This window comes from Danio rerio, chromosome 4, assembly GCF_049306965.1.
Source record: "Danio rerio strain Tuebingen ecotype United States chromosome 4, GRCz12tu, whole genome shotgun sequence".
In the NCBI taxonomy this organism is placed as follows: Eukaryota; Metazoa; Chordata; class Actinopteri; order Cypriniformes; family Danionidae; genus Danio; species Danio rerio.
This window is the reverse complement of record NC_133179.1, coordinates 38,974,494-38,993,963: the sequence shown is the minus strand read 5'-3', so window position 1 is coordinate 38,993,963 and position 19,470 is coordinate 38,974,494. Positions and strand designations below refer to the sequence as shown.

At 43.1% G+C, this 19,470-nt stretch overlaps 1 long non-coding RNA gene and 8 other non-coding genes across 9 annotated transcripts in view; all 9 read left to right on the top strand.

The window, feature by feature from the left end:
- The window catches only part of LOC141381752 (uncharacterized), a 537,547-nt gene that overhangs the window by 210,438 nt on the left and 307,639 nt on the right, over positions 1-19,470 (top strand). The window lies entirely within an intron of this gene.
- Positions 13,178-13,250, top strand: trnak-uuu (transfer RNA lysine (anticodon UUU)). Its single transcript has one exon. It is a non-coding gene; the product is annotated as a tRNA-Lys (tRNA).
- On the top strand, positions 13,583-13,655 carry trnak-uuu (transfer RNA lysine (anticodon UUU)). Its single transcript has one exon. It is a non-coding gene; the product is annotated as a tRNA-Lys (tRNA).
- Positions 14,174-14,255, top strand: trnas-uga (transfer RNA serine (anticodon UGA)). Its single transcript has one exon. It is a non-coding gene; the product is annotated as a tRNA-Ser (tRNA).
- trnas-uga (transfer RNA serine (anticodon UGA)) lies at positions 15,208-15,289 on the top strand. The gene has a single exon. It is a non-coding gene; the product is annotated as a tRNA-Ser (tRNA).
- trnah-gug (transfer RNA histidin (anticodon GUG)) lies at positions 15,479-15,550 on the top strand. The gene has a single exon. It is a non-coding gene; the product is annotated as a tRNA-His (tRNA).
- Positions 15,798-15,870, top strand: trnak-uuu (transfer RNA lysine (anticodon UUU)). Its single transcript has one exon. It is a non-coding gene; the product is annotated as a tRNA-Lys (tRNA).
- On the top strand, positions 16,733-16,814 carry trnas-uga (transfer RNA serine (anticodon UGA)). The gene has a single exon. It is a non-coding gene; the product is annotated as a tRNA-Ser (tRNA).
- On the top strand, positions 17,654-17,735 carry trnas-uga (transfer RNA serine (anticodon UGA)). Its single transcript has one exon. It is a non-coding gene; the product is annotated as a tRNA-Ser (tRNA).

The following is a 19,470-nucleotide window of genomic DNA, read 5'->3' as shown; positions in this document are numbered from 1 at the left end:
CAAATAATTCACGATAGGGGTCATAATATTTTACCCGATGAACGAGGTGAATGTCTGAGGTAAAATTGGTTTTATATTCACACATTCTGACTTTCTCCCTAATAATATAATTTTAGAAGAGTATTATTTGCTAATCCCTAATATCATGTTAGCAGCCAATGACTATCAAAGTACAACATTGTTCACTGTCAGTTTAATAGTGCTAATGTGGTTTTTAAGTCATATTTACGTGTGATTTCAGTCATTATAATAAAAGTGCTATGGTAAACAATACTGAGAGTGTGTCACACAAGCTGTCACTAATCGAATGTGCGAATGTAAAATCCACTTTACCTTAGTTGAGGTTACTCTGTGAGCCAAAGTGAAGCACAGTTGACCGAGAGGCCAGTGGAGAGAAAGCCTTTAGCTCCGGGTCATAATCTGTCTCCCAAAGTCTAATAAACACACCCCAAAGCAAACAAAGTCACAACGCTGTAACTATACAAGACATTTATTATATTAGCAAACTGATGCTACTAGCCGTCTTATCATATGTGTACATTTTTACACGCTTTAAAAAAGTATATTTAATATGCTTAATAATACAAGCTAGCAGCCGTGCTATCGGCTACTCCAAAGTAAACACATCACGTTGCTTCAAATTACTCAAAGAATAATGCTTACGGACTTGAAAGTTGACAAACATAAACGAAAAACGAGTGGTCTTACCGTTTACAGCTCACCGAGCTGCATCTCCGACTGATCCAGGAGTGTTTTTCGCCGTTCGCGATCAGCTATCACTCTTATTGGATTTATCCCATTTCACGAACCAAAATAGCAAGAGGAAACTTGTGGACTTGATCTGTTGACAGGCTAGAGTTTGTGTAGTTTCCATAAACGCAATAATATACCACGATTATGATAAATTACGCCAAAACTAACAACCAGTTCTGCTATTAGCTCCTCTGCCCAACTGTAAACAGCGCACGTCTGTCAGATAAGTCCCTGCACTGATGCCACCGGGGTGGTTAGAAAAAAAAGCGGAAGAGGGAAAACAGACACATTTTCTTTCAAATTTGTGCCATTGCACTTCGTAAAACATTTTAATATGGTATTTTATGGTATTATAGAGTATTTTCACAAACGATTCTACCTTTTTTTTAAACAGTTTTTAACCTACAATATGCTCTTTAACCTTATGGTTTTGTTTTGCATTACTTATATCATGTAGTTAAAGTGTTGTTGTGATTTTATCCTAAGTTCTTTGTCTTCTTTAGTATTCCTAAACATTTGTTGTTTGCATTGATTGATTGTTCTATAAGTTGCACTTTATAATAAATATTTTGCATTCAGGTTATTTTGTTGGCTTATCTCTCTTTTGTGCTGCGACTCAAACAAGCGGGTCATAACACTTCGTAAAATGTGTCCGGTTGTATCCGAGATCTTGTCCTTTCAGTCATGACCATGGGTGACAGTAGGTACTTAGATTACCTTACGTCTCAGCTCCTTCACCACAACAGGCAATCACATCAACTCCATTACCAGCTGGCAGCTAGCTCTCTGCAACTCTCACATGGCCGCCCACTGAAGCTAAACAGGGCTGCGCCCGGTCAGTACCTGGATGGGAGACCACATGGGAAAGCTAGGTTGCTGCCGGAAGTTGTGTAAGTCAGGCCAGCAGGGGTCCTAATGCCCCAGTATAGTGCTCAGTGAGCACTTTCTTTCGTTAAACCGAGATTGTTAGGTGGTCCCAGGATGTCCTTTGAAAAGAGTAGGCCTCTCCCTCATCCCTTAATCTACACATCATGAGCCACACTGGAGAGAAACTAGAATGTCTAATCATCTTTGTTTAATCCCGCTCCTTTTGCAGCGTCGTACAACAGAATTTCTCATGCTCAAACACTAGTGTGACTGCAGCTTCGATGTGGGATGAGTTTCAGCAACTCATCAGAACTTAATAAACACATGAAGACCCACACTGGAGAGAAACCAATCACATGGACTCAGTGTGGGGAGAGTTTCAACAGATTAGCAAACCTTAATGAACACATGAAGATCCACACTGGTGTGAAAGAGTATATGTGCTTGAGTGTGAGAAGACTTTTATTACAGCTCAAATTGAAACTGCACGAGACGATTCACACTGGACCATACAAGTCTTCAAACTGACAAGAGGTTTAATCAGTTAACACATCTGAAAACACAAAAGAGGATTCACACTGGTGAGAAACCGTACAGATCTGATCAGTGTCTACAGAGTTTCACTCATTCGGCACAGCTTAAGAAACACATGGACAAAAAGTTGCACACATGACATGAATGCAGCAAAACATTTTCTCATGTGCACAGGATTTTTCATGTCTGAATAATGTTTCAAAAGGCTGAGTGATAGTATACTGTGTTCCAACACTTCTACACTGCAGTAGGTGGGGTTGTAAATGTGCTGTGATCCTCGTGTTTACCTCAAACACAATGATGGCAGCTGAGTGAAGAACACTTTCATAAATATCTGACAAACAGCACCTCTGCGACTTAAAATCTCTTTGCAAGTGATTGTACAGGTGCGGATAAATCTGTACTCCAATCTCCAGTGTATTCATGTAGCTTGTGATGTTTTGGATGATATTCTCTGTCTGGCTCTCTGATTAAGAAACAAGTCACTGGAAAGACACCGCACACCAAAGAAGGTGGACCTCCAGGACGGTTAGTTTGCAGTATACCAGGACCTCAAGTTTAGAAAGCTCATTCAATTGTCCTGTCTTGCAGCTTTTATTTGTAAAGTTTCTTTACTATTATGTTTAAGATTTTTTCTAGTTTACTACATTTACTTGTTTGAGTAGAATACGAACTTGATGAATATTTTATGATTTAGGCAGAGCGACAGGTATTAAGTTTTACAATATTACTAAACTGTAATGATCCCAGGACTTCCGATTGGAGTATGTGGTAAATCCTGATTGAATGCCTGCATTACTCATCAATGGGTATATAAAAGTTGTTGTGTTAGCTACCCCAGGATGCTGATGCTACTTGGGAGTCTTCATGTCAAGACCTGCCATTTCATTGACTCTTTAACCTTATGGTTTTGTTTTGCATTACTTATATCATGCAGTTAAAGTGTTGTTGTGATTATATCCTAAGTTCTTTATCTTTATTATTATCTATAGACATTTGTTGGTTGCTTTGATTGATTGTTCTATGAGTTACTTTTATAATAAATCATTTGCATTCAAGCTATTTTGTTGGTTCATCTCTCTTTTATGTTGCAACTCAAACAAGCGGGTCATAACACTTTGTAAAATGTGTCTGGTTGTATCCGAGATATTGTCCTTTCAGTTATGACCATAGGTAAGAGTAGGAACCTAGACTGAGCGGTAAATTGAGAACATTGTCTTTCATCTCAGCTCCTTAACCACAACCGACAATCACATCAACTGCATTACTGCTGCTGCTGCACTGATACATCTTTAAATCTCACATTCCATTCCTCATGAAAAAAAAAAACGCAGATACCTGAACTCTATTTGGGGTAAGGACTCTCTGTCACGACACTAGACGAAAAGGATCCAATTGCAAGTGTTTATTAACTGAAAAATGAAACAAAGGATATTACTGGAGTGAACTGGAGACAAGAAAGTTCAAAACGAGAGCCACGGGTCACAATGAAGACATCAATGAACAACGAAGGATTCTGGAAAACAACAGATAGAAACAAGACAAACAACGGACTGATGACCAGAACATACCACATGAGGAAATATATAGCCAGGCAAATAAGGACTAGCTGAAAGATGATTAAGTCAGCTGATGACATCAGCTGATCCAAAAGCACGCTGTCAAACCAAAAGGTAAACAAACACACACCCTCACACATGACAACACACAAGGCAAGATACATAACATACAGGAGGAACACACAGATCCATAAACCATGACAGTACCCTCTCTCCTAAGAGCGCCTCTTGGCGCTCACAGAAGAGCTTACCTGGCGATTGTAATCATCGATGAGAGAATGATCCAATATGTCCCTTGCAGGAACCCAACTCCTCTCCTCTGGACCGTAACCCTCCCAGTCCACCAAGTACAGGAATCCTCGTCCCCTCCGTCTCGAGTCCAGAATGCGCTTAACCGAATAAACCGTCTCCCCCTCTACGAGACGCGGCTGGGGAGGAACCGGAGTAGGCGGATTAATGGCCGTATGAAAAAAGGGCTTCAATTTAGAGACATGAAAAACGGGATGAATTCTCCTGTACGCTGGAGGAAGTTTGAGGCGGACTGCCACTGGACTAATGATTTTAGTGACAGAAAACGGGCCAATGAATTTAGGTGCAAGTTTATTACATACGGTGCGGAGAGGAATATTTCTAGATGAAAGCCACACTTTTTGACCGACAACGTAAACGGGAGGCTTAGACCGGTGGCGGTCGGCTTTAGCCTTGGTGCGCAAACCTACTTGAAGGAGGGTCTGTCTGGCCCTGTTCCAAGTACGTCGACACCTCTGGACAAAGGCGTGGGCGGAGGGAACCGCGACTTCAGATTCCAGACTGGGAAATGCAGGTGGCTGGTACCCTAGACTACACTCAAACAGTGAGAGGCCCGTGGCAGACACTGGTAATGAGTTATGTGCTTACTCAACCCATGAGAGCTGCTGGCTCCAGGAGGATGGATTCTGAGAGACTAAACATCGTAACATACGTTCAAGATCTTGGTTGGCTCTCTCTGTTTGACCGTTACTCTGAGGGTGGAAACCAGAAGAAAGACTAACAGTCGCCCCCATTAAATGACAAAACTCTCTCCAAAATTTAGAGATGAACTGAGGCCCCCTGTCAGAAACCACATCTGTTGGGAGGCCATGAATACGAAAGACATGGTCAATGACAGAAGCCGCTGTCTCTCTGGCTGATGGTAATTTGGGCAGAGGGATAAAGTGAGTAGCTTTCGAAAACCGGTCCACTACGGTCAAAATCACTGTATTCCCGTTGGAGGGGGGGAGACCTGTAACGAAATCTAGCGCAATATGGGACCAGGGTCTCGATGGCACTGACAGTGGCTGAAGAAGTCCAGCGGGAGGGTGATTGAAAGTCTTAGAAATAGCACAAACAGAGCAAGCCAACCCAAAGTCCCTTTTATCACGAGCCATAAGAGGCCACCAGAATCGTTGTTTGACTAGAGACAAGGTACGACTCACCCCAGGATGACAGGCCAACTTGGAAGAGTGACCCCAACGTATGACGTCAGACCGTAATTCCTCTGGCACAAATAAACGACCCGGTGGGCATCCAGGCGGAGGCGTTACCCCTTCTAAGGCCATGCGGACCCTTGACTCGATCTCCCAGGTGACAGCAGAGATAAAAAGTCTGCGTGGCACGATGGCTTCAGGAGATGATGCATGCTCGGAGTGATCAAAAATTCGAGAAAGTGCGTCAGGTTTAACATTCTTGGAACCTGGTCGGTACGAGATGGAAAAATCTAAACGTCCGAAAAATAAAGCCCACCGTGCCTGCCTAGAGTTCAATCTTTTGGCGGATTGGATGTACTCCAGATTTTTATGATCGGTCCAAACGATAAAGGGAACCCCCGAACCCTCTAGCCAATGACGCCACTCTTCCAACGCAAGCTTGACAGCCAGCAGCTCTCGATTACCAATATCATAATTTCGTTCTGCATTGTTGAGACGATGAGAAAAATACGCGCAAGGATGCATCTTGTTGTCCGAGGAAGAGCGCTGGGACAGGATAGCACCGACCCCCACCACTGATGCGTCAACCTCCACCACAAACTGCCGTGATGGATCAGGGGCAATGAGAATGGGGCTGAAACAAAGCAGCTTTTCAGTCGGTCGAATGCAACTTGTGCTGCATTGGACCACCTGAACGGAGTCTTGATGGAGGTTAAGGCAGTCAGAGGCGCAGCAAGCTGGCTGAAGTTGCGAATGAAACGCCGATAAAAATTGGAAAAACCAAGAAACCTCTGCAGGGCCTTGCGGGAGTCTGGGGTTGGCCAATTTACCACAGCCTGAACTTTCTCTGGATCCATGCGCATCCCCTCGACCGACACGATATGTCCCAGAAATGGAACAGACTGTGCATGGAATACGCATTTCTCCGCCTTGACATAAAGCCCATTCTCTAGCATATCTCTCAACACATCATTAACGAATGCTTGGAAGACTGCAGGGGCATTGGACAGACCGAAAGGAAGAATGCAATACTCAAAGTGCCCCCTGGGGGTATTAAAGGCAGTCTTCCATTCATCGCCCTCTCGAATACGGACCAAATGGTAAGCGTTGCGGAGATCTAATTTTGTGAAAAAGGGCGCCCCCTGCAGACGTTCGAAGGCAGAAGACATCAGCAGCAAAGGATAAGAATTCTTCACCGTGATAGCGTTCAGCCCTCGATAGTCAATACAAGGACGGAGGGAGCCATCTTTCTTTTTCACACAAAAACCCCCCGCCCCTGCTGGTGATGAAGAAGGACGGATGATCTTAGCTGCTAGAGAATCAGAAATATATTTCTCCATGGCCTCCCTCTCTGGGGCAGAGAGCGAATAAAGTTTGCCTTTAGGCGGAGACGTACCTGGCAATAACTCTATAGCACAGTCATAGGGACGATGTGGAGGCAGAGAAGCAGCTCGAGACTTACTGAACACTCTCTTCAGGTCGAGGTACTCACTGGGCACGTTTGACAGATCCATGTGTTCCTCCTGAAAAACAGAACGAGACACAGAAGAACAGGCAGACAACAGACACGTAGCATGACAGCTCTCACTCCAAGAAATTATTGATTCCTGCCTCCAATTAATATGTGGATTGTGCATTACCAGCCATGGATGCCCAAGGACCACTGGAGTGACAGGGGCTTCTATTAAAAAAAAAAGAATAATTTCAGTGTGGTTACCAGATGTGATCAATCTTATAGGACCAGTGGAATGAGTAATGGAAGGAAGAGAGGACCCATTGAGAGCATGAACAGATATAGGTTGCGAGAGAGAAATTACAGGAAGTCCAAGCACCAGCGCAGTACAAACACAGTCCCTCGCTGTGGTGTCTGCGCTTCTCCAGCGACAGCCTAGAGCGGCCCATCTGCATGGGTTCAGGTTCCGAGAGGGGCGTGTCCACTGGACCCGGAAAAACAGTAGCAGCCGGAAGAGGGGAGTTCTCCAAGGCGTGTGTGTGTCGCGTGTGTCTCTCACGGAGCCGAAGACGAGAATCCACGCGGATGGCTAAATCAATGAGACCATCCAGGGTTTTAGGAAGATCCAAAGCAAAGATCTCGTCTTTTATACGGTCTGCTAGCCCGTGGAGAGAGACGTCCCACTGTGCCTGAGCGTTCCACTCACTCTCCGACACCAGGGTGCGGAACTCAATGGAGTAGTCAGCAACACTCCGTTGCCCCTGCTGCAACTCCGTGAGCATCCGGGCCGCCTCTCTGCCCGTTGCGGCTCGATCGAAAACCTTTTTCAGTTCCTCCGAAAAGGCTTTAAACGTTGAACAACATGGGAGTTTCTTCTCCCACACAGCTGTTCCCCAAAGCGCCACTCTTCCAGTGAGAAGCGTGATGGCAAACGCTACTTTCGATTCCTCCGTGGGAAAGGAGGAAGGCTGCAAGGAGAAGTACAGCGAGCATTTTGCCAAAAAGGCACGACACAACTTGGTTCTCCGGAGTAGAAGGCTGGAGGTGGAAGGCGAGGTTCGGTAGATCGAGCAGCTTGATCAGACACGGACACTACCGGTGGACTAATGTTAGCTGCAACAGGCTGCTGGACCACCACAGCAGTATGAAGACTTTGCAGCTGTGTGGTGGGTTCAGACACCTTATTTACCAACGCTTGGATAGCGCGACTGGTGTTGTTCATCTGCTCATCTTGCCTGTCCATGCGTGTGGTGGCCTGCGAAACAAACTCCTGCAAGCCGGGGATACTCGCTGGATCCATGTGTGATCAGTCCGTTCTGTCACGACACTAGACGAAAAGGATCCAATTGCAAGTGTTTATTAACTGAAAAATGAAACAAAGGATATCACTAGAGTGAACTGGAGACAAGAAAGTTCAAAACGAGAGCCACGGGTCACAATAAAGACATCAATGAACAACGAAGGATTCTGGAAAACAACAGACAGAAACAAGACAAACAACGGACTGATGACCAGAACATACCACATGAGGAAATATATAGCCAGGCAAATAAGGACTAGCTGAAAGATGATTAAGTCAGCTGATGACATCAGCTGATCCAAAAGCACGCTGTCAACACAAAAGGTAAACAAACACACACCCTCACACATGACAACACACAAGGCAAAATACATAACATACAGGAGGAACACACAGATCCATAAACCGTGACACTCTCCTCCAAACTGGAGATGGCCACCTTTTTCCAGTCAAGCACCATGGTTTCTGAGCTGCTGTTTTTTTTCCTGCCATGTCACACTTAGCAGCAAACCGTCCCACTGCATGCTGAAGGTCCATGTCCAGAGTACCCGTGGGGTCTTAAAAGCATTGAAAAACTCTTACATTTCAAATGAAGGCCTTAATAGTCTTGAATTTTGTAAATAAAGTCTTGAATTTCATTACAAAGGTCTTAATTTTCTTCATTTATTTTTGCCTTTCCTAGGATTAAGTTCATACCGTAACAAAATGAACTGTTACTAATGTAGGCTAATTAAAAATTCATGCAGCGTAACGTTGAGTGCACCTCACGCTCCAAGTCATAGCAGAAAGCGTGAAAGCGTGCGCACCCGTCATATGGGCTGTTTCTCAATATGCGTTCTTTAGCGGTCTTGCGTCCTCGTGCAACGTCATCATCAGCTGCCTAAGTTCAGGTCCAATACTCAAGACCGCAAGTACGGAGGATGCGTGAAACTTCCCGGATGTGTTCTTGAAATCGAGGACACACTGATGCAGACTTGAGCATCGAACTCGCTCTGGAAGTCCCAGAAGTCATTGCGACTGGAGGTGGGAAGCGCAGCATTTTATTTAGATTTATTATTAAAGTTCAGAGATATCACTTATTTACCTCAGGAGTTTCCCTAAATGAAACGGTTAAAGTAAACATTACCATGGACATCTTAATAAAGGAATAAACACATTAAGGGTTGTTTGTTTGCTGAAATTCGTATTAAAATCTGTTTTATTTATATTGTGCAGAGTATATGTATAATGTTTTTATGCAAAGTATATATTTTGAAGAAGGGGGAAACAATAAATCGTTGTATGAATGCTGTAATGTTTAAATAATTTACTATTTAAAACGCGTGAAGGTCACATGACCATCAGGAAGAACGCAGCATCCCATTTCTCAAAGGACGCATTCTCTGCCCTCGCGGTCTCCTGAGTTCGTTCTTCCAAGGACACCTGGCAAGACCGGTCTCCACAAGAACACAAGTCCGTTCTCTGCGTTCTTGGAATTGAGAAACAGCCATGGTTACTTGAGGTGAGGCACAGAACAAGATAGTGGCTAGCCCAGTTTGTCGGCTAAAATGGGAAAGTGTCGCTGTGGCCAAGGAATCCGAATTGCGTTCGGGTTAAGCCTGTTCCAGGAAATGACCGCGATGCCTATTGCTGTTGATGCCGGAAATCTTTTAAGCTAACGTTAGCGATAATGGGTGTTACGGCCCTGGACACCCATATAGGGGGTTGCCAAACACACCGCGTGTAGTACTGCTTGTCAGTGCCAACCACCTATTGTGCAGTTCTGTGCAGCGGAAACCTCTTTGATTACTGTAACAGCTTTAACAATCAGTAATGAAGAAATTTCTACATTAGAAGAATGACAGTTTCTTCTTCCTGTTTTTCGGTGGTCGATAACAAAGTTTTTGATGCGTTACTGCCACCTTTCGCTCTGGTTGGTGATGTCACCAAACAATCACTGGGCTGACACGAGAAACTTGCTTGATTGAAAGATGACTGAGAGAGATTAGATTAGGGTGTAATTCATTAATGAAGAGTTGTAAATATATATATACAATATAATGCTTATTGCAAAGTATTTCCCTTTACTATAAATGACTGTAGTATTTTAATTGTGTAACACCTGGTTTTATTGGATTTTTAGTTTTTGCTGTTATATACTATAATTTGTTTCTGTTTGGTACAGCATATGATTTACAGTAAATAACTGAACTGAATTATGTTTCATTGACAGTTTTATTGATCACTAAGATATGATTGACTTGGATTTAACTTGCTTCGATTTAAATATGAAAATTGTATAAATAGCTTGGATGTAGTTAGGCTTCTTTTGCCAAGGAGTTTATAGCTTAGCTTGATACAATTCTAAGAGGTAAGCTTTTAAGTAGAGTAGCTAATAGCTTAGCTCATTACATTTTTCAAGTAGTTTGCCCAACACTGCCACCACAGCAAAGGAACATCCTATCTTACCGTGGCTCAACACCAACTCTGCAGGCAGATGTGATGTGGGTCTTTAAAACAATCCCTGTGCACCACTCTTTCACACTGAATAAGAACATTACAGAGGTTTTTAAAACCATGGTTTCTGACTCTGAGATTGCAGTTACACTTTTGAGTGGAAGCAACAAAACTGCATTTATTAATTAATTCAGATCCTTTTATAACTAAAGAACTGACTGACCAGGTAAATAAGGCCAACGGGTGTCATGAGATCACAAAACACAAAAAGCAAGCCATTTATTTAGACAAAGACAAAAGGGGTTTCCCGATCTTGCACAGAATCTTCAAGAAATGAGTCCAGACAAAAGAACTGACAAAAAATACAAAAATAAGCAAATACAAAAATGGGTATGTGTTAACAAAAACAAACAAGAATCTAAGAATAAGCCAATACAAAAATAGATCACCAAACAAACATACCGGACGTGAGGAACAAACAAAATCCTAAGGCAACTAAAACACAAGACAAAAGGGTTTATAAAGACAGGGCTAAATTAACAAACAAGAAACAGCTGTAACAGAATACAATCAGAAGTGTAAATGATTATAGGAAATGAAGTTAAACTACAAAAGAAGCTAGTGACCTCAAGTGTCCAAAAAAGGGCACTGCAACATGTGACAACGGGTTTTCGGTCATGTTTGACCTTCCGTTGGACCTTCATATTCACTACTGGGTGCTGACCACACTGTTGCGTATGTATTAAATATTACAGAAAATTTAAATAAAATGCTTTACTTAATTCAAGTAGCCCAATTATACATAATTATTTACAAGGGTTCAAACTTTATACAGATTTGACATTTTTCCCTCATACTTTTGCCGGAATGGGTACAAAGTTGGCATTAAATTTCATTTGAAATGTTATTAAAAAAAGTCTTAAAAAGCCTTGCATTTCATTTGGAGGATCCTGGGGGTACCCTGGGCATAGTGCTGGGTAGGAGCAGAATGCTTGGTAGGAGCAGTGTGTTGGGTCATGGCAGAGTGCTGGGCCGTGGCGGAGTGCTGTGTAGGAGCAGTGTGTTGGGTCATGGCAGAGTGCTAGGCCGTGGAAGACTGCTAGGTGGTTTCCCATCATATTGCTCTTCCTTCATGGCAAAGGCAATTCTGCCAGAAGGAAAGAGCTCAATATATTCTCTAAAACTCACTTTATTGTGGGCATGTTCTTTGGAGCCTTTGCTTCCTTCTGTGGGGTCCCTCTTCAAAGAAACCCAGCAGATGTTTTCTGTTAGTCACATCTCCATGGTGCTCATTTAAGCTTTTTTTGGCCTTGTCCAGTACTGCCTCTGGGGACAGTGGTTTTCTGTAAGGCTTTCCTTTGTTAGCTTCCTTCACTTTTGTTGCCTCCACTGTATCTGTCAGATTCAGGCTGCCATCATTCCGTCTCCTGAATCGAGGTTTCATCTAGTAACACATTAGTTAAATACATAGGTTCCACAAATATTAAAATTGACTCACCCTCAAGTTGTACCAAATACATTTAAATTTCTTTGTTTTTAGGAACACAAAGAAGATATTTGGAGCAATGTCAGCAGACAAACAGATTTTAGCCAACTATTTACAGCCGTAGTTGGAGAAAGATATACTGTGGCAATAAACGGGTGGTGAGATATTAAAATAATTATACCAATAATAACAATGTTTGTCCTAGTTGAGACAGCGAATAAGTGAAATTCTATGTTATCTCTTTGTAATGTCAATTTTTTAAGACAATATTTTCATTTTCAAAAAGAAAATATTTACTACATTTTGAAAACTACTGTTCTATTACATGTAAATGCAGTGCATTCAAACTATTACTTTAAATTGAAGTTACTTATATTTTAGTCTGTACTACATTTAATCTATTGTCTGTGAAATAGAAAATTAAAGAATATTAATGTTAACTTTGTTACTGGTCTATAATTAGTGATGAATTAATGTGTGTGCATTATTATATTATTGTTTTATTATTGGTGATGCATTAATGTGTGACCCTTTTATTGTAGCTTTATTATTAGTGATGAATTAATGTGAGCATTATTCTATTTTTGGTTTATTATTAGTGATGCAATCATACGTGATCCATATTGTTTTTTGCTTTGTGATTAGGGATGTATTATGCGTGAGCGTTATTAGATTAGTTTATGATTAGTTATGTAGTGATATGTGAGCGTTATTATACTATTTGTTTATAATTAGTGACTGATGAAATGAGCCTTATATTTATTATTAGTGAAGTGATTCATTAATGTGTTAGAATAATAGACGGGCATTATTGTAACTATGGTAGTAAATGATAATATAAAGTGTTGTAATGTATAATAACTGCATTAAAATGTTTGTAGTAAAACTGTACAGTGTGCTTGGTCGGCTAACGTTAATCTTACCAAATAACATTATATAACATCTATAACAATCATTTAATAATCGTGTTGTAGTAATTAATGTTACTGTAATGGTTATTTAAACCAACTTGTTATAAAAATACTTACTTTGCAATTGTTGTCCGAATTAATCTGCAACAAAATCTGTTATTACAATACAAATCATGAATGTTATAAGGGCTCTGATTGGCCATAGCGTTCATTGTAACTCGGAACATGATTGGCTGCCGTAACCAAGAATAAGGTGAATCTTGGTTCCAACCCGGAACGTGATTGGCCGGTGTAACCAAGAATAACGACGACTTACAGGTGGCAGTATGCGCCACTGGCCCAGTCTGCGTCAGCAGTGCTCATTAGCATGCTGCTTGGAAAGAGGACACGGCTCGGTGAACGGAGTTCCTACTTGCAAATGCCTTGCCATGGAGCCTGGATAGCTCAGTCGGTAGAGCATCAGACTTTTAATCTGAGGGTCCAGGGTTCAAGTCCCTGTTCGGGCGTAAAACCTTTTTTGTGGAGCCACAGCTTTTGCCGTTGAGCCATCGCTTGCTGAAAGTTATATCTGGACAACAACAACAGAGAGACGTTCTGCAGTTGCTATTGATCCATTTAATGTCTCCTACATGACATGGAGTCCTATCTATTGTGTTGTACTGATGTCTACACCTACAACAACCATAAACCCAACCTCACAGTAATCTGTTGTGTTTTAGCAACATCTACACCAACCATAAGCCTAAACCCCACCTCACGGTAAACTTTTGTGTACTGTAAAGCTCTGCGCCGACCACACAACCATTAACATTACCTACTTGTAAAGCCTTGTATTGGAGCCTGGATAACTCAGCCGGTAGAGCATCAGACTTTTAATCTGAGGGTCCAGGGTTCAAGTCCCTGTTTGGGCGTATAAGACTTTTTGTGGAGCCACAGCTTTTGCCGTTGAGCCATCACTTGCTGAAAGTTATATCTGGACAACAACAACAGAGAGACCTTCTGCAGTTGCTATTGATCCATTTAATGTCTCCTACATGACATGGAGTCCTATCTATTGTGTTGTACTGATGTCTACACCTACAACAACCATAAACCCAACCTCACAGTAATCTGTTGTGTTTTAGCAACATCTACACCAACCATAAGCCTAAACCCCACCTCACGGTAAACTTTTGTGTACCGTGAAGATCTGCGCCGACCACAACCATAAAGATGACCTACTTGCAAATCACTTACCATGGACCCTGGATAGCTCAGTCGGTAGAGCATCAGATTTTTAATCTGAGGGTCCAGGGTTCAAGTCCCTCTGGGCGTATAAGACTTTTTGTGGAGCCACAGCTTTTGCCGTTGAGCTATCGCTTGCTGAAAGTTATATCTGGATGCACAACACGTGTACTGGGAATGAGGACATGGCTGTATAGGCAGTCTTGTAGTCGTGGCCGAGTGGTTAAGGCGATGGACTTGAAATCCATTGGGGTCTCCCTGCGCAGGTTCGAATCCTGCCGACTACGTCCAGGGAGTGCGCAGGACTTACTTTGCGACCTTCCATGATTGTTTGCCATTCCATTGTTTCTTGGGAAAAGGGATGTGCTAGAAGGGAAAAGCAAAACGGCAGCAGTTGCCAGCTAGCTGCCCTGGGGGCTTTCCATTTTTAAAGACATATGACAGAGAATTAATGTCCAGCGGCTTTCCCATAGCTCGCAGTGATTGTATAGTGGTTAGTACTCTGCATTGTGGCCGCAACCACTCCGGTTCGAATCCGGTTCGCGGCAGGTTTTTCAAGGTGACATTGGCGTTGCACTCTGAGTTGCCATCCTCAATCTCCAGCCTCCTTTTAGTGCATGCTGTGCTACTGGAACGTCCTGAATGTTTCCTAAAGTGTGAAAGACTAGGGATTCGATATGAGCAACGGGACCTTTGATGCCAGCGTGCTTCGTGGATAAGCATTGGTCAAGTCACGCTTCTAAGGCATGGAAGGAATCTTTTCAATTGTTAACTCTCCATTCATTGCCACAACAACAGAGAGACCTTCTGCAGTTGCTATTGATCCATTTAATGTCTCCTACATGACATGGAGTCCTATCTATTGTGTTGTACTGATGTCTACACCTACAACAACCATAAACCCAACCTCACAGTAATCTGTTGTGTTTTAGCAACATCTACACCAACCATAAGACTAAACCCCACCTCATGGTAAACTTTTGTGTACCGTGAAGGTGTGCGCCAACCACAACCATAAACATTACCTACTTGCAAATGCTTTACCATGAAGCCTGGATAGGTCAGTCGGTAGAGCATCAGACTTTTAATCTGAGGGTCCAGGGTTCCAGTCCCTCTTCAGGCGTATAAGACTTTTTGTGGAGCCACAGCTTTTGCCGTTGAGCTATCGCTTGCTGAAAGTTATATCTGGATGCACAACACATGTACTGGGAATGAGGACATGGCTGTATAGGCAGTCTTGTAGTCGTGGCCGAGTGGTTAAGGCGATGGACTTGAAATCCATTGGTGTCTCCCTGCGCAGGTACGAATCCTGCTGACTACGTCAAGGCAGTGCGCAGGACTTAGTTTGCGACCTTCAATGATTGTTTGCAATTCCATTGTTTCTTGGAAAAAGGGATGTGCTAGAAGGGAAAAGCAAAACGGCAGCAGATGCCAGCTAGCTGCCCTGGGGGCTTTCCATTTTTAAAGACATATGACAGAGAATGAACATCCAGTGGCTTTCCTGTAGCACGCCGTGATCGTATAGTGGTTAGTACTCTGCGTTGTGGCCGCAGCAACCCCGGTTCGAATCCGGGTCACGGCAGGTTTTTCAAGGTGACATTGGCGTTGCACTCTGTGTCGCCATCCTTAATCTTCAGCCTCCTTTTAGTGCAGGCTGTGCTACTGGAACGTTCTGAATGTTTCCTAAAGAGTGGAAGACTAGGGATTCGATATGAGCAACGGGACCTTTGATGCCAGCGTGCTGTGTGGATAAGCATTGATCAAGTCACGCTTCTAAGGCATGGTAGGAATCTTTAAAGATGACCTACTTGCAAATCCCTTACCATGGACCCTGGATAGCTCAGTCGGTAGAGCATCAGATTTTTAATCTGAGGGTCCAGGGTTCAAGTCCCTGTTCGGGCGTATAAGACTTTTTGTGGAGCCACAGCTTTTGCCGTTGAGTTATCGCTTGCTGAAAGTTATATCTGGATGCACAACACATGTACTGGGAATGAGGACATGGCTGTATATGCAGTCTTGTAGTCGTGGCCGAGTGGTTAAGGCGATGAACTTGAAATCCATTCCGGGTCACGGCAGGTTTTTTAAGGTGACATTGGCGTTGCACTCTGAGTCGCCATCCTTAATCTCCAGCCTCCTTTTAGTGCATGCTGTGCTACTGGAACGTCCTGAATGTTTCCTAAAGTGTGAAAGACTAGGGATTCGATATGAGCAACTGGACCTTTAAATCCCAGCATGCTGTGTAGATAAGCCTTGATCAAGTCACGCTTCTAAGGCATGGAAGGAATCTTTTCAATTGTTAAGTCTCCATTCATTGCCACAACAACAGAGAGAACTTCTGTAGTTGCTATTGATCCATTTAATGTCTCCTACATGACATGGAGTCCTATCTATTGTGTTGTACTGATGTCTACACCTACAACAACCATAAACCCAACCTCACAGTAATCTGTTGTGTTTTAGCAACATCTACACCAACCATAAGCCTAAACCCCACCTCACGGTAAACTTTTGTGTACCGTAAAGCTCTGCGCCAACCACACAACCATTAACATTACCTACTTGTAAAGCCTTTCATTGGAGCCTGGATAACTCAGTCGGTAGAGCATCAGACTTTTAATCTGAGGGTCCAGGGTTCAAGTCCCTGATTGGGCGTATAGGATTTTTCATGGAGCCACAGCTTTTGCCGTTGAGCTATCGCTTGCTGAAAGTTTCATCTGGATGCACAACATGTTTACCATGAGGACATGGCTGTACAGGCAGTCTTGTAGTCGTGGCCGAGTGGTTAAGGCGATGGACTTGAAATCCATTGGGGTCTCCCTGTGCAGGTTAGAATCTTGCAGACTACGTCCAGGCAGTGTGCAGGACTTACTTTGCGACCTTCCATGATTGTTTTCAATTCCATTGTTTCTTGAGAAAAGGGATGTGCTAGAAGGGAAAAGCAAAACGGCAGCAGATGCCAGCTAGCTGCCCTGGGGGCCTTCCATTTTTAAAGACACATGACAGAGAATGAATGTCCAGCGGCTTTCCTGTAGCTCGCCGTGATCGTATAGTGATTAGTACTCTGCGTTGTGGCCGCAGCAACCCGAATCCGAGTCACAGCAGGTTTTTCAAGGTGACATTGGCGTTGCACTCTGTGTCGCCATCCTTAATCTCCAGCCTCTTTTTAGTGCAGGCTGTGCTACTGGAACGTCCTGAATGTTTCCTAAAGTGTGGAAGACTAGGGATTCGATATGAGCAACGGGACCTTTGATGCTAGCATGCTGTGTAGATAAGCATTGATCAAGTCACGCTTCTAAGGCATGGAAGAAATCTTTTCAATTGTTAAGTCTCCATTCATTGCCACAACAGAGAGACCTTCTGCAGTTGCTATTGATCCATTTAATGTCTCCTACATGACATGGAGTCCTATCTATTGTGTTGTAAACTTTTTTGTACCGTAAAGGTCTGCGCCGACCACAACCATAAACATTACCTACTTGTAAAGTTTTGCCATGGAGCCTGGATAGCTCAGTTGGTAGAGCATCAGACTTTTAATCTGAGGGTACAGGGTTCAAGTCCATGTTTGGGCGTATAAGACTTTTTGTGGAGCCACAGCTTTTGCCGTTGAGCTATCGCTTGCTGAAAGCTTCATCTGGATGCACAACACGTGTACTGGGCATGAGGACATGGCTGTACAGGCAGTCATGTAGTCGTGGCCGAGTGGTTAAGGTGATGGACTCGAAATGCATTGGGGTCTCCCTGTGCAGGTTTGAATCCTGCCGATTATGTCCAGGCAGTGTGCAGGACTTAGTTTGTGACTATCCATGACTGTTTGCAATTCCATTGTTTCTTGGGAAAAGGGATGTGCTGGTAGGGAAAAGCAATATATATAAAACGGCTGCACAGGCTAGCTAACTGCCTTGGGGCCCTACATTTTCAAAGCCATATGACAGAGAATGAATGTCTAATGGCTGTCCCATAGCTCGCCGTGATCGTATAGTGGTTAGTACTCTGCGTTGTAGCCGCAGCAAGTCTGGTTGGAATCCGTGTCATGGCAGGTTTTTCAAGGTGGCATTGGCGTTGCACTCTGTGTTGTCATTCATAATCTCCAGCCTCCTTTTAGTGCAGGCTGTGCTAATGGCTAAGGCCATGAGGACATGGCAGTACAGTCAGTCTTGTAGTAGTGGTTAAGGTGAATTCGGGTCACGGCAGTATTCCTTACGGTGACAATGACATCACGCCCTCCTCTTGCCAACTGTTTTGTACAGCCCACTTTTTAGTGCACGCTGCAACTCTGACACGTTACAAGTAATTAAATCTAAGCAAATGCCCCAATGATCCCAGTTAACTCAGTCGGTAGAGCATCAGACTTATCATCTGACGTTCCAGGGTTCAAGTCAAGAATGCTGCATACTGATATGTTGTTGACCTGCTGCCAGCTCAGGTTAAAGAGGCCCATCTCATTTCAATCATTGAACAGTTGTCTCACTTTCAGCTACAGCTTGCTGATTTTGACCAGTGGACAGAACTCACATTTCAACATCAGAAATGACTTCTGAACAGTAAGTAGATTTAGTCAGTACCCGTTATGCAGCAGGCTTCTTAAACTCAGTTAAGCTTGTATCATTTTATCAGTGGAGTTAGTTAAGTTTGTGGAAGTCAAATCTTTAAAAATCTAAAGAGTCTTCTAGAACTTAGTACTTCTAGATAAAAAAAAAATTAGATTGAGAAGTTTAGAAAACCTCTGAAGAGCACAGATGTTTACGAGAGGAGAGCAGTTTGTACATTAATTGTGTTATTTTAAATTTGACGTGTAAATCCTATCTGCTGGTATAATCTTGGTTTAAAAAATAATTGAGACAATTTTAATCTTCTCATAATAAATGTATTATTATTAAATACTTTTACAATAATATGTTTAGTAACAGTATTATATTAATATGAAATTAAGCTTTTTTCTTAAAACTCCAATCAAAATGTCCGGCACACTTTGCTTTGTGTGTTTGTGTGCTCATTCCTTTGTTTCTTTACCTGGAGATGGGGTGGGGTGTGGTGGACCCCAAACCTTCACAAAGCTGCTCTCGGTGTCTTCATTCTATAACATGTTGATTTTATTATCCACACAGATCCTTCCACAGCAGGATGTTGTCCCTCTGCCCTGTGTGCAAAAAGGCTCCTCATTCTCTTCCTGGGCATCTCAGGAAGGTGCCCAGCCAGCAACGATATGTCGGGCCCAGATGGACTAACTACGGGTTCCATGGGAACTGTGTGGGCATGGGCTTTGGCTGGGTGAAATCAGAAGGTCCCATGTAGGTTTTCTAGAATGAGTCCCACATAGGAAGCCCATATGAGCTAATTACATGGGCGCCATAAGGGACAGGCATGGGCCAATTGGGCATGGGTTTGATCTGGGAACACATATATGGGTCCTACATGGAATATTTATGGGCCAAGTGGGCAAGGGTTTGATCTGGGAACACAAATATGGGTCCTACATGGCATAATTATGGGCCAACAGAACAT